General features: G+C 37.5%; 1 protein-coding gene across 1 annotated transcript in view; it reads right to left on the bottom strand.

Annotated features, from left to right (window-relative positions):
* PLXDC2 (plexin domain containing 2) overlaps nt 1–15,498 on the bottom strand; it is a 271,468-nt gene that overhangs the window by 184,716 nt on the left and 71,254 nt on the right. The gene's annotated exons all lie outside the window — the stretch shown is intronic.

Genomic DNA, 15,498 nt, shown 5'->3' with positions numbered 1-15,498 from the left:
TGCAGACCAGTGATGCTAAAAGCTTTCAATACATGGTTGATAAAATATTTATACAGTACATAGAACAGAAATATTAAGTGTCCCAATCTCATTTTACAAGGAGTATAAACTGTGGCACAGATCTGATCAAATGCTATAGAAGTTCTCTGATCAAATACAGATAAGCAACACATTCTGATTTTGCAATACCTATTGTTGATGCACATCATGTTGTAATTCTAAAAACATCTGGTTTGAGGAGTAAGCACCAATCAGCAAGCTTTTCTGAACTCAGAAAGAGAGGCTAACTTTACCAAAATTTTTTGCTAACAGCTACTCGCCACTGTTAAATTAGCTACTAAGGACCCCAATGTGTGAAGGGTCCTGTTCCATACACCTAAACGGCACCTGCCACCAAGAATTCATGTTTCTTAAGTGTAAATGTGGCCCCAGGATTTGCTGAACTTGTGAAATGACTTTGTTTGTGGAATGTAGCTTTGGTGTAAACCTTTGGAGCCTAATAATTATACAGGTAATATTAAGCTTGACTTGTGACAGAGAATTGTAAAAAACCCCAGTGAATCTTGCTGTCAACAACAGCTTCAGCAGTATGGTGCAATACATAAATATCATAACATTTCTATTGAAATCCTCATGTAATTTAAGTATGGGCAGGTAACACGGCTTTTTTTAAGGGAAAATGCTGTTTTTTTCTGCCAACATGAACTAAAGCAAATACTTGGTTAAAATTAATATCTGCAAAATAATCACCAAAATATCACAAGAAAAGTAAACAGTTAAAAATACTCCTGTATTTTCTAAAGTGTTCAGAAAAATGTGTGTGGGTTTTTTTAGACATGTCACGTAAAAACATTTTATATAACAGAATTTTTCATTTTTCAGGCATACATAAGGGAAGAAGGAGAGAAAGGGAAGAGGGGAGAGAAAGAAGGTAGGAGAGAGAGGTGAAAAGACAGGGAGAGAGAATCTTTGCATCCAGATCAGCTCCACAAGTAAAAAGTTTTCATTCTGATTTTTGAAATAGGAGCAGTTTGATAGGGAATGGAAACACCCTTTCCTTGAAATTTCCAGGATAAAGTAATTAGCTAGATGTAGGAAAGCAGGAAACAAGGAAACAAAAAAATACATCCCACTGGCACAAAGGTTTCTTGTTGCTACGTTAGGGAATGTGAAAATAGGATCTCTGTAATGCTACCACGTTTAACTAGACTCACGGATTATCTGTGATTAAATGCAGGTCACATAAAATAACACCTGTAATGCTGCCAACTTCAGTGATGCTCAAGCATGATAGTGATTAAATGCTGGTCACATAAAATAACCTCTGGATTCTAAAACCCGTGGAATAGATTTGCATTTCAAGTGCACACACACAAATACATACACATACTCAGATTGTAACTGCTGGAGATTAACTAGCAGGAAATCTTGATGCTCTTTAACAAGGCTTAGAAGATTGCAAAGTAGGCATAAATGTGAACAGACGTCTCACGAAATCAGGACCTTTACTAACACATAGGAGCAGTGACACTGCTCCTCACATGCAAGAGCGCTGCTGGAGGAAGCTCTGTATTTCATCCCACAGCACTAGTAATTAAAGATATTTGCACACTTCAACAGCACATCTTCTCTAAACATCACACTATCTTATTGAACATTTGGGGGAATGATAAGAAAATAAATAAGAGGACCATTTCCCTCCCCTCTCTTTCAGCCACTTGAAGTGCTGTTAGTAAGTAAAAATAAGCAGAGCAGAGCACTGCTGCATGACCTGACCTCGCCAAGGGACAGTGAGGCAGGGGAATAACCGCTTCCTGTGGCAAACACAAAGCAGAGTTGGGTGCCAAATATATAGATCCTCACATCAGCTGCTGCTGCCTTTTGAACCAAGAGCTCAGAAAGACCCATTCATTCACAGGTGGGCTGAGAATGAAACATTATCAACTTCTGTTAGAGTTGTTTTCAGAATGGTCACTCATGATGTAACACAAAAAACCTTAAGTTTCAGAAATGAAATAAAATCTCCATTGCATTTCTTGCACTCTAAAGAAATACTCTGCTTCAAAGTCCTGAAAGCTCAAGCTATGTTTTCGACCATTTAGAACACCGGGTGCCACACCAAGACACCAGCAAGTTTGTAAAATCCTGTTTGTCTATAATAAAAACATCCTTTTTGTATCAACTTAAGAGCTAAAGGCGCTTTTCCTTCTTTCTGAAGAAGTTATGCTGACAAACTGAATACACACTTCCTGCAGTCTTTCTCAGCCTAGTGATGGAAGCCTGTCTAACCAAACCTTACCTGATGCTTTTCATTTACTTTTTAGATGTACACGGAACCACTGATGCCTTTTCTTCTGAATTCTTATTTCTCCTTTCCTGACCTACTTTTTAAACATGAGATTTTGGGATTAATATTATACATTTAACTAACGGGTGTCTGGACTTCTGCTAAAGTGATCTGTTCATTCCTACTCTTTCATACCTGCCTGTTTTCGGAGGAATAATAAAGTAGCATGTTAGATTATTCACTGCCAGCATGAAAAGGCTAACCTTAAATATTTCAGGAAAATGCCACAAGTGAATGCATTTGTTGAAGGTTTCTTGAAAGAGTTGACATTATCAGAACACAAATTTTGACTTACAAGTTGAGCAGCTTTGCTTGGAGTACTAGCAAGCATATTGACAAAACATACAATTCTGTCAGCTGTCATTAATTTAGTACTTTGACCTTTGCAATCCAGTGGGAAATCTAGCAAAATGCACTACATTACTAAATGTATTTGAATCAGAAATACAATACAAATAACCTGTCAATTAATTTGGCTTCCAGTCCTAGCATGAACTTGAATTTCCACAGCAATTTCCTACTGGCACTTTTGGTACTGAAATGATAAGATGCTAAAAATATATATATATCTTTCCCTGTTAACAGGGTTAGGAGTTGGAGAAGTGGTTTTATAAAAGCACAAATATTTTACTTCTTTACTTTCCTCTTTCCTTAAGCTCTGCCTAGTTCACAGACCAGATGTTAAAGGAACCAAGCAAAACATTCCTGTGACTCACTTCAGTAACTTCAAGAAAAAAGTCCTCAACAGTCCCACTTCTGAGGTATAACTTGTAGATGAACTGATTAACATATGTTGTATCTCTAAAGAAAATATGAAACTATAAATTAACACTAAAAACAATATTAGAAACAAACTAGCTAACAATTAAAACAGAAATCTTATGCTCCAAGGACATTCCTTGCAAACACTTGCACAAGTGCTTTGCTTTGCACATGAAATACTCATCAAATTAATCAGACAATTCACTGTATGTCAAGGTGTACAGATTTAAATCAAAATGATTGGAATCACCAAATTTAATCAGAAGTTAAATCAGTAAGCAGAAAAGCTTGACTTAAATCTTCCAGTTTAATCTTGTTTTTCATTTGTAGGGTCTTTTCCTTTGAAGAAAAGTTGAGTCTTTTTGGCTGGTATAATTTTTCATCTCTGCTTGCAACCAAGGAGCATTAGACACAATATAAACAGTGACCCACATAATTGTATCATTTAGTACAAATTTATTCAAAGTCTTACTTTTTACTTTTTATTAAGCATTAAAATAGTGAATGGATAATGTCTACATTTTATTATTTATTTGTGTCTATGCATGTATCTCAGTTTAAGCTAAACAGAAAATAAAATATTGAATTAATTTAATCGGGGAGTAATCTCACTTAACTTCATCCATTTAAAAGTTAAGCATCTAGTCTCAGCCAGTAACTGAGGCCCTGGTTGCAGTCAGTGGAGAAAAGATGCAACTTTGGTGAGTGATTTCTCTTTTAATGATGAAATGATTTGCCATATCCAATGGCTATCTTCCCCCACTGACTAAAAAAAGGAAGGCAAACTCTTTGCTTGGAATTCAACAGCTAATGCTAGGTGGAATGTTTCTCACTCATATTATTTAAACTAAACACTTAAGTGCACTAAAGACATTAAAAATACAAAAAAAAGCCTGCCAAAATTTACACTATTAAAGAAATAAAATATTTTCAAATGCAAAGGACATACTATCTATATTTTTCAATTTAAATAGATTGATTTTGGTTAGCACAGTCTTTAAAATATTAGACCTAGTAAGCAGTACCCTCTCTTGTATTTTAATCAAAGACTGAAAATGAAAAATAAGACCAACTTTCAGGCTTTTCTAATTTCAAATTGCTTATTTTAGCAAAGTACAGAACTCACTGAATAAACTGAAATGAAATAGTTCCCATGAAGATTAGGACATTTCTGTCAGAAACCGATTTTGCACTTCAGCAAACGTGTTTCAGGTGATTGGCCAATGATTTCCAGTGGTTCACTCAGATGCCTTTCTAAAAAGTGTACACCTCAAACACAGTACGCTTAAATGTGGTTTTCTTGCTTTGTTTTTATACACACACACACACACCCTTTTTTTTTTTTTTTTATACTGGGAATTGGCTGAATTGGCTCTAGGCAAAACAAATGTTCAGAAAGCACTCTTGCATAGTACTTTATCAACTTATTATATGGCTTCTCATTATAAGAATGTAAGCCAGTGTTAAAATAAGCATTTTGCAACCTCCACCATACAAATTTTCATCTAGACAACACTTATTTATTCAAATTAAAACAATATAAGAAAACTTAGTATTTTTTGTTGATTACCTAAAGAAAGAAAAAAACCTAAAGCATGTCTTTCACCTTTACTTCAGAACTTTAAAATGAACAAACAAAGCAGTGTTTGTTAGTAACTGCTTATTACATTTCCTATGCCTGATGAAAACACTAAAGGCAGGGGGTGGGGTGGGGGGTAGGGGTGGTGGTCATGGTGAAATATTGAGAATTCTGCCTGCTGGTGCTTCTATTACGTAGAAAATAACATCTCCCCTGCCTCTGAGGTGTTCTGTTAACAATGTGCTGCTATAGACAATAAAGTGCTGTTTGGATGCTTGCTCCTGTCAAAGCAAATTTACAGCTAAAAGGAAAACCAGACATTAAAAGCACATACCTATACCACCACCACCACCACTCACGAGACCTCTCTGCCTACAACCAAGTTGTGCAAACACAGATATTTAGAAGCTCACAACCTCAGAGGAAACCCTTTCTGTAAGACAAATTAATAAAATGAAGCTTTATGGTTGAAATATGCAAGGTTCTTAGAGACCGTCTACTTATAGATAAAAAGAGAGGATTGTATCTTTGTTCCTGAAAAAGATGAAAAAACCCATCCTACTTGAGCAGGATAGGTCTGTGATACCATGTTTAGGATAAAGCAGAACTTGAGGCACAGTACCTGAAATTGCAAATACTTCATTGAGGAGCTACTGCAGAAGTTATTTAGTGTCAGCTCTATCTAGAAAACACATGAAGGATTCCTATCATAAAATCAGTGCGTCACAACACCACTTAGAAAAAACCCTCTTTCTTGGCTGTGAGGTAGTCCATTTTGATCTATTATCCTGTGATAAAGGTAGGAAACGAAAATATAATAATGAGCATATCAACCTTGGATTATCCCTGATGACTTTCTCTGAACTTTTCCCAGTTCTATTACACCCTTTTTGGGACAGGGAAATCAGGACAACACACAGTGTTCAACGTACAAGTGCCTTGTATAAAGTTACAATCACACAGTGATGCTGTCACGTTTAGTTTTCTATTACTTTCCTAATAAGCCCTACATTTCTATTTGGTTTTGGACCACTCCTCTATGTCTATCAGAAGCTTCCATAGAACTGTCCACCATAACCCTTAGATCAGGGGTCCTCAAACTTTTTAACCAGGGGGCCGGCGCACAGATGCAGTGGCAGGCAGCCATCTGCGGCTGCTTGGTTTCCCCCCCCAACCCCCGGCGGGGGCGGGGGGGTTCTGTAAATACCGGGGGCCGGATTGAGGACCCTGGGGGGCTGTATCTGGCCTGCAGGCTGTAGTTTGAGGACCCCTGCCTTAGATCTTACTCTTCAGCAGTAATTACAAGCAGCTCAAGGTCAATCACCCTATTTGTGAATCATTTTTTCATTCATAAGCATGACTTCATATTTATTTCCACTGAATTTCATCTGCATGACCAGAGATATCAAGCCTGTAGCTCCCTACGTGAACCCAAGAGCCTGTTATGAAAACAGTACCACATTCACTTCCCTCCAGTCCTCAGAGTCCAAAGCAGTTTTAAGCAAGAGGCTGGGTACTGTCATTGTACTCACCCATGAGTTATGTGAGAACTCATAACGGAACACTTCCTCATCCTTGAAGCTTGCTACTTTTAAACATTTTTTTCCATAACACCTTCTATAGTCTTTTTATTTTCAACACATTCTCCACCACCTCCTCCACAAGATTTCTTTCTTCCATAATCACAATTTTCATTGTGAAAATCTCTACAGCTCATTTTTTACAGCGAAACACAAAGACATCATTTAGATTTTCTGTTATGGTCTTATCTTCACCTCTTCCTCTATCTAATTCTACTGGATCTGCAGGCAGTCTTGCAGACTTGTTGTTTTTAGCGTGCGTGAAGAAATCTTCACTGTAATTTAATTTTCCGTTACTAATTTGTCCCCCAAAACTACAGAAAACCATGCCTACCAGAAAATAGTTAATCAATGTTTTCAAGAAGTCCAATGGAAAAAGCTTGTGAATGATTCACTACAGCATGAATAGGAGTCACTTGACCTGACCAGAAGCCTGTCAATTAAAATTCTAAGCATAAGTTAGTAATTTAGACTTCTACTAAAATCAATGTGTGTGTCAAGGGAAACTCCACAAAGTTTATCCCAGCTGTGTTAGAATGGGGTACATTACTTCTGGAAGAACCTCAATCTCCCTCTTCATGGTGGTATATGTGAAACTGTATTTTACACACAAAGCTGTGTGAAATGACCTACATATATTGTCTCAAATCTAAAATCTAAGACTTACTAATAGGCTGAAAGGAATGTTTAATTGCCCCCAGACAACATGAATTCACTAGGTAGTTGAAGGTTACTGTTGGAGAGAAGGTCAGTAGATTAAAATTTTAGAGTAGCATATGTTTGAGCAAAAAAACAAAGCTCCCACTGATGAAAAGACTTATGGTTAGTGCCCATATTTACCATGGGAGAAACCTTGGGCCCATATTCTTAAATTATGTGAAACTTGATTTCGAAGCAATGCTCAAATGACACTCCATTGCAGCAGCTTATGAATCTTGGTTTTTTTTCTAGCAGTAGTCAGGTTTACGTACTTAAGTGAACACTGTGAAGTCCAGCCATGGAAGATCTTCAGTCAGAGCCATTACCTTTTCAAACACCATAATCTTTTCAACACTGAGGTAACAAAGAGACATATCGCTACATGTGTGCATACAACTGTAGTTCAGAGTAGTTACTCAGGGGATTTAAAGAACATTATTTACTTTCAAGGAGAATTCTCCATCTAATGCCCATGCAGTAGTGTACAAAACCAAACACTTGAATTAACAGAACATGTTTAAATTAATTGCACTCATAGTGACTTCAACTGTGAAACTGTTTAAGCATTAAAGATGAATGATCAATGGGTAACTTCATAAATAGAAATCGGTAGACATGGATGTTATGGCCACTGTGTCTCTTCTAATTATCTGCACATGACAATTTCAGGAATCCTTCCAAAGGAAGATAAAATAAAGCCCTTTGTGCAGAATGAAAACATACAAACCATCTCATGTAAAAGGCAGTACTAACCCAGCAGTTCCTAGAAAATCACTAGATGAGGAGGAACCTCTTTGTTCCCTAATCCCCTTTAAGCAATCTCTGCAAACTCTGAACTGCTTTTCTGAATGCTGCAGACTGAGCAAATGCAGCTCTCCCTCTGAAATCAGTGAAGTTGTGGGGCAGTGATACAGCAAAAGGAAGAGGGACAACTGCAAGGCTAGAGTCGCTTACATTCCTACCTTCTCTGATCTATCAATGACATAGATGCCTCTTAAAAATAATGTTTCCCATTTCACTTCCAGGCAGGAACGGCTGCAGCAGAGCGAGGAGTTGTTTTCTTGTTTTCCCTAGCAAACAAGTGATTTAGGACTCCCTAAGACTATCAGGCACTTTTATCCCATGCAAATCTAAAACCCTCTCTGCTGCTGTTACAGATGGGACGTACAAAAACATACAAAAAACCATACCTACTCCCTTCCTTCTCTTTCCCCCAACCCCACCCCCCAAAAAAATCCTTCGGAAGGAGTAAATAGCAAACTGATGGCCCTTCACAGGGACTGCCACCTTTGACAATTCAACCAAATTAGAGGATGTGAACCATTAGTGCCAGTTACCTTCAGGCACTGAAGGTGACACCTCCATTAGGAAAGCATGCCTGGAAGCTGCAGATATGCCTGTCTGTCACTAGCTGGTGACTCATCCCATCTTAATGCAAGTATCTGAAGTAAGGAACACTCACCTCTCCCCATTAGCTTAAGACAGAGCCTCCCTCATTAGTATAAACTTAAGCTGTGGTCAAATAAACAGTAACAATTTTGCATTTTGCTGTAGTTATTTCAAGAAATGGTCTCCATCAAGAGAAGTAACACAGAGTTTTTTTAAAAAAAATCATCCAAAAGATGAATGAATGTTTGAAATGTTGAAAGTTAATAACAATGTCCTAAATGAAACTTAAAATTAGCAGGAGAAACAGATCTATACAAGAAGTATAAACGTGAAAATACTTGGGCATAGAAAGAGTAAAACAAAACCAAAGCACACGGAGGGAAATAATGCATCTTTCAGGTTGTCTGGTCAGCTCTAATATCAACAATAATCAGTCCCTATTGAGAGGCAGAAAACTAAAACGGTCTCGGTGACAGGAACTGGAAATGCTATTACCTGACATCTATAGTAAACCCTACCCTGAATCAAACACTCTAACTCCAGGGCTGACACAAAAGCCTACTTGGTCTTGAGTTCTCCAGTTTAAGACTTCACAACGACTCTAAGCAAAGATCCTGACAAAATGCCCAAGAGACATTTGTTCTCTTTTCAGGAAAAAAACCAACGTTTACAATGCGCAACTTGGAGTTCCCTTGGCAACAGCTCCAAGACCTTCACAATGCTCCCTGGCACCCATCCACTGCGCACTGCTTTAAGCAACAGCAATGCAGAGAAGTCATCTCCTCCTGTTTTGTCTAATTTTTTTTAAGTGGAATTGTATTCTCTACTGACAGTGAGAAGTAAACAGAAATATCCATTTAATTAAAATGCTCATTTTAAAAAATAAAAAAATAATTTCTAAGCCATTAATATTGCAGATATCTGGGCAGCAATAGGAAAAAAAAAACCCACTCTATTGGGTAACTACATTTAATTACCTGAGAATACCTAAAATCCTGAACATTGCTCGGCCTCTTCCCAGATTATTATTTGTAGTCACCCTGACCCAGCACTATAGACATCTAAAAGTCTGATCTTTGTCGCCTATGCAGGACTGGAGCATCAAACCCCCGGTTATCTATTTCCCTGTCTTGGAGCCACACACTTTTCAGTTTGAAACACAAATGCAACAATATCTGTGCTCAATACTAATAAATAAATAAATAAATGACAAGTATAAGGCAAGAGGAAGTTTCTGAGCTGTTAATCTATACTGTTTAAGCACTCCTATATGCTGCCAAGATTAACATCTGAATGGACTGTCTGCCACATACATCTCAGCACAGATACAGTATTTTTATAATACAAAGGTGATGTTTACATAAATGTGCCACCCTCATTCTTTTTCTCCAAGGCTCTGGGTTTGTTGGTTGTTTTTTTTTTTTTCAGTTTGGATACTATAAAATAATGTTTTCAGGAATATTACTTTGAGATGTGTCAAGCAATAGCATCATCCAGGGTTGTTTTAAAAATGTTTTATTGAAAATGTCCTAGAACCAGTCACATTTTTAAGGTCCAAATTTTATTAAACTTGTATTTAAAATCTAAGATCACTACTTTGATGCCTGGGGGTAAGCTCTAATTTCACTTACACATCAGTTTAGAAGTATTTTGTTCAGGATTCTATGTTATGTTCTTCATTTCCAGGTCTGTCCTCAAAAAGGCTAGAAATTGTGTTTCTGGCACTGATTTGAATACTTTCACACCATTATCGAAATTGCATTAAGGATGAAAACCTATTTGATGTCCAAATATACTTGTAAGCCAGGTGTATTAAAGTCATGATAAATATTTTTTGTAAATAGCAATAATAATAGTAATTATGATGCTCAGAAAACATTAGAATCTGAATGACTTTTCGTATGTATGGGTTAATGGTATATATAAGCTGACCTGGGTAAAATGTCTACCCAGAATATAAATTCTGAGCATGAAGATTTTTGTCTACAGTTGTGGAACATTATAGCCTTAATCGAAGCCAGCCTGCTTACCAAAGACAAGGTAGCTACAGACATGTGCTTGGGATCAACATGTTCTTGGGTCAGAAAGCACTTGCTGCACTTGCACTTCTGCTGACATGGGAGCTAGTAAGATTCATTTAAAGTGGTGCTTGCTGATGCATAGTGCACCTTCTGCGTGGACATATTCAAAGCCTATTGCAGGGGGTTTTGGTGATGCATAATGTTACGCAATTCATTTTAGCCACATGTAAACAACACAGCAGGAAGGATTCAAATATGAATGATAAGTAGGAGACACTTAACATGAAGTATGTTAGGAAAACGTTGTGGAACTTACTATTTGCAAAACAATGCAAAATACTCAGATTAAATATTTCTAGATGTTTGAAGTTGTTAATCATCACATACTTCACTTCCTCAGGGAACAGAGAATACGTTAACAAAATTCTTTTATTATTAAATCAGAAGACAGATTTTGAACAGAACGTGCATATCATGAGGGACTCTGTGTTGACAAAGTGCTAAGAATAATGGCCAGCAGGTCAGGCGTTTAGCCTCTTTTGCTGCAATGCAAAGCATCATTTATCAAAATATTTAACAAGGTTGCAGTTTTATGAAGAATAGATTTTTGCTTACAATGCAGAGAAAGTGGCAGCAAAAAGTATAGCATATTGCAAACAACAAATGTACCACATAAAAGACTTAAAAATACAGCTACCTTGTGACCTCCAACACTGCATATAAACCCATGTATTATATAAAAATCACATTTATTTTAAAAACAAAGTAATAAAAAGAGAAAGAACCAATCAACAAATTATTTTTCTGAAAAGAGAATACAAAGCTTGCATTCAGACTTCCTCACCTGAAGCATTAAGTTTTCACCAGGAAAGTAAATAATGCCCATATGACAGCTCCACCTCAGGATGAGACTGCAGATGTCCAAGGGTGGCAAGGAGACAAGGAATTATTTTTTTCTTAAAGACTGTAAAGTGTCAGGAAGGTTGTTCTGAGAAGACTGTTCAGTTCCATAACTCTGGCATTTTCCCTTTTGCAACAGGCTTATCAGGCCGAGCAAATGCAACAGCTTGAGTCAAGAGTTCACATTCCTTTTCACAAGCATCTACACACAAGATTATGTGGTTTTAACCATCTTACGCTAGTGCACAGAACTGACAACTGAACAGTAGTGTCTACCACTAGATACCCCTCTGCCTCCAGCACTGAACTTGAGGAAAAGGAAAGCAACAAATTTGGTTTCACAAGCAATCGTTTCTAGAAAAGCCAAAGCATAACTGCTCTAAATGAGTAAAGATGTTTTAAATCAGGACAAATTTTGGAAATTTTGTATTTTATTGTATTGTGAAGGAAACGCCAAGAGGCGTCTCTATAAACCTAATATTCACATACAAGAACCCTATAAGCATTTAAGCAGTCTTTAAAAGTACAGAAAAATAAAATATTTTTGTAATTACACTAATTTCCTCTTCCAGATCCTTCTCCTGTAATTTGCATTTCTTCCCTAGATTAATTTTGCCAGGTCTTTGCTATCTTCATAAATTTTTAAATGCTGCCTTGATCTTCCCCATTACTCACCTGTTATGACACAGAACAGATCTGATGCTGATGCAGGATTATAGTTTACTAATTTATTTTTAGTGGCTTGCATTATTCCTTCCTACAGAGATTAAGTATAGTATAGTACTTTCTAAATCATGTATCTTTGCCTTGGAAGTAAAGAGTGACAGAGCTAAAGAAATGTAAATCAATAAATCAGTAAATCAATCCAGTGTAATTTTCAGTGTCCAAAAAATGCTTCTCTAGTTATCAGTTTTCCAGTAGGAATATCTGATTTTTAACTCTTCAATCTCATTCCACTGCAATTAACAATAAAACTCTTGGATAATTCTGAAGGGCCGAACTGACCTAAAAATCTACTCTATAAGACATGCAAATATAACAGTATTTTAATGCCCTGATTCAGAAAATATTGCTTATACTGATAGAAGTAATACTTTTCCTTAAAATTTAGAAGCAAAACCAATGAGAGGTTAAATTACATTTTCTGCACATTGCCTTTAGTAAAGTTACTCGGGAATAATCACGACCAAATTTCATGTCATCGCAATAAATTTATGTATCAATTCACCTTATCCTTGAATCACAGGCTTTTGAGGAAGGAGTCCCAGCATCAGGTTGGAAACCAGGAAAGCATGAAACAACACACCAGCCATCTCATCATCCCCCAGAGCCCCACCTGGCGAACCTTTTTGTTGTGGCAAAAAGAACTTTTTGAAGTTTAAAACAGCTAAAAAAGTAAAAAAAATAAGAAAAAGAAATAAATAAAAACTTCCTTGATGAGCCTCATGTTAAGTCACACCTAAGTACCACAGGCCAGTGAAATGGAGCTGCAGGCAATCTGCAGGCTCAGAGCTACATTTAGCTCCAAGGTTGCAGGTTTTTTCCTCTTGATCAGGACTGAACAGAAGATGAACGTGAAAACACCAACCAAGGATGTGAAAAACCTATGCTGATCTCCCCATAGCAGGTTATCCATTGTTAAACCTCTTGTTCTGCTATTTCCAATGTCAAAAAATAAAGGTGTAACACCAGGGCTCCTGAAGATTTAAAAAAACACACACAAACCCAACAGTTGGAAGCATCCATTTTCACTCCTTTTAAATTGAAACAAAATAAAATAAACCAAAAAAAAAATCAGGTTTTGAAATAGCCACCCTCTTTGATAGATCCATTGTCTAGCTTGCATGCTCTTCAAAGTAAATACTCCATCTCACATGGTTGCATATTGGCTGAAGTAGCAAGATCGTCTACCCATTTGAAGACCCTGTCTGTATTAATTTATGCATTAAAATAAAAGAAACGCATAAGATCTCCTGTGACTGTAAGAGTTAGGAGAATGTGAATTTGAATGTTTTATAGCTGCTCTCTTTCAAATATTTATCTGCTCTTCTATAACATATCACATTTTTTGTTCTCATTTCTTTCTTTTTTTCCCATTTTTTATTTCTCTGGTTTCATTCCTTATCTGTTCTTGCAGTTGCTTTTAGAAATGGAATTTAGCACCTCTGTTTCCAGATTAAATAGTCCATGAGGAGATTTAGCACATGCAGAGGAGCTGATTCTGCTAGGTGCTAAGCACACCAGTCACACTCTGAGCATCAATAATCACAGCTAGCTTCAGCTGGCTTAGAAGTGGCAGCATTTTATGGGATTCTACCCTCTCAAAGAAGAGGGAAAAAAAAGTAAAAACAAAAATACAGCCATGGCTTAAACACAAACGAAGGAAAATGTTGCAATATAGATGTGATATAATGTAATTGTGACGGGAATTTTTTGTACGTTACCTAAAGCCAGAATTACCAATGTTCTTTTAAATCAAGCATCAGGTGTTAAATACTGTATGTACTGAAAACCTCACTCTTGTACAGCTGACCTATCCTGCCAGCCTCTAGAACAGCATAAAAATCTGAAGACAGCTTAAGAGAGTTTCTGAAACTTAAGATAAACATACATCATAATAGAGTGACAAGGAAAAATTTTGTATGCTGTAATACTCTACTCAAAGCCAAAGAAAATAATCACAGCGTACGTTTAAAAAAATGCTAAGATTTTGAAGAAAAGAAAGTAACTTGATTTTTTCTGATTCAGCCTCCCAAAGTGTTCCTTGGTCTCTTAGAGTGACATACAGTCTGAGGCACAAATCTAGCATTTCCCTATGGGATATCCTACTTAAATTACCTAAGGTAAAAAAAAAAAAAACAAAACCAAATGAGAATTGTTTTCTAAGTTCTGGAAAATCAAGCATACTGAATTACAGGTATTAAGTCTGGTTAAAGCTGAACCAGCCCGAAGAAATCACCTTTCTCCACCTTAACAGTGTATTTGTGCATGTCGAAAGCTAAGACATACAGGTACTCAGACTTTTTACAGTGGTGGGAGAGCTGAAAACAGTAGAAAGTCTCAGTCACTCATACAAGCACTTCAGTTTCTAGTGGTTTTATCCTCACAGTATCCATCTAGTGTCCTGACCATAAAGGAAAGAGTTGGAGATTGATTTTATTTAACTTCAGCAACTCAAAGTTACTACTTATATTTAGTCTGAATGTGCTTTTGCACATGTGCGCTTGCAGTCCAGAAAGCCAACCATGTCCTGGGCTGCATCAAAAGAAGCATGGCCAGCAGGCTGAGGGGGGGGGGGGGGGATTCTCCCTCTCTACTCTGCTCTTGTGAGCCACACCTAGAGTACTGCATTCAGCTCGGGGGCCCCTTGGGCCTGGAGTGAGTCCAGAGGAGGGCCACGAAGGTGAACAGAGGACTGGAGCACCTCTCCCATGAAGACATGCTGAGAGAGTTGGGGATGTTAAGCCTGGAGCAGAGAAGGCTCCAGGGAGACCTTACAGCTGCCTTCCAGTACATAAAGGGGGCCTACAAGAGTCAGAGAGGGACTTTTTACAAGGGCATGTAGTGATAGGGCAAGGAGTAATGGCTTTAAACTGAAAGAGGGTAGATTTAGATTAGATATTAGGAAAAAATTCTTTACTGTGAGGGTGTTGAGACACTGGAACAGGTTGCCCAGAGAAGTTGTTGATACCCCATCCCTGGAAGCGCTAAGGGCCAGGCTGGATGGGGCTTTGAGCAACCTGGTCTGGTAGACCTAGTTGGAACTAGGTGATCTTTAAGGTCCCTTCCAACCCAAACCATGCTGTGATTCTATGAATTAGATGCTTCAGCTCCTACAGTGTTGGAAGACAGCAAACCAGCACATCCGGAAGTTCACTTGTCCCAGCATTTCACAAACCTACCTTAGACTGTGCTGAACCAAACCTGGTGGTACTTACCTCTCCCCACTGGTTACAAGGGGATCCTAGCTAATTAACAGATTAGACTCAGGCTAACACAGCTCCATAGGCAGCTACAGTTCATTAAACCATTTCCAAAAAGTAAGTCAGAGTCATACTTAGCTATAACTTTATGGACTCAAATTATATGGACTTGCTGATCTTGACCACAGTAATATAGTAAACATCACACAGGGAAAAATTAACAGACCAAATTCACAGTTATGCCACGTCCTTGTTTAGTATTTTACTCAGTGGATCATCCTGCCTCTTGGAATTGCAG

This window comes from Falco biarmicus, chromosome 4, assembly GCF_023638135.1.
Source record: "Falco biarmicus isolate bFalBia1 chromosome 4, bFalBia1.pri, whole genome shotgun sequence".
NCBI lineage: Eukaryota > Metazoa > Chordata > Aves > Falconiformes > Falconidae > Falco > Falco biarmicus.
This window is presented reverse-complemented; position numbering and strand designations above follow the sequence as displayed.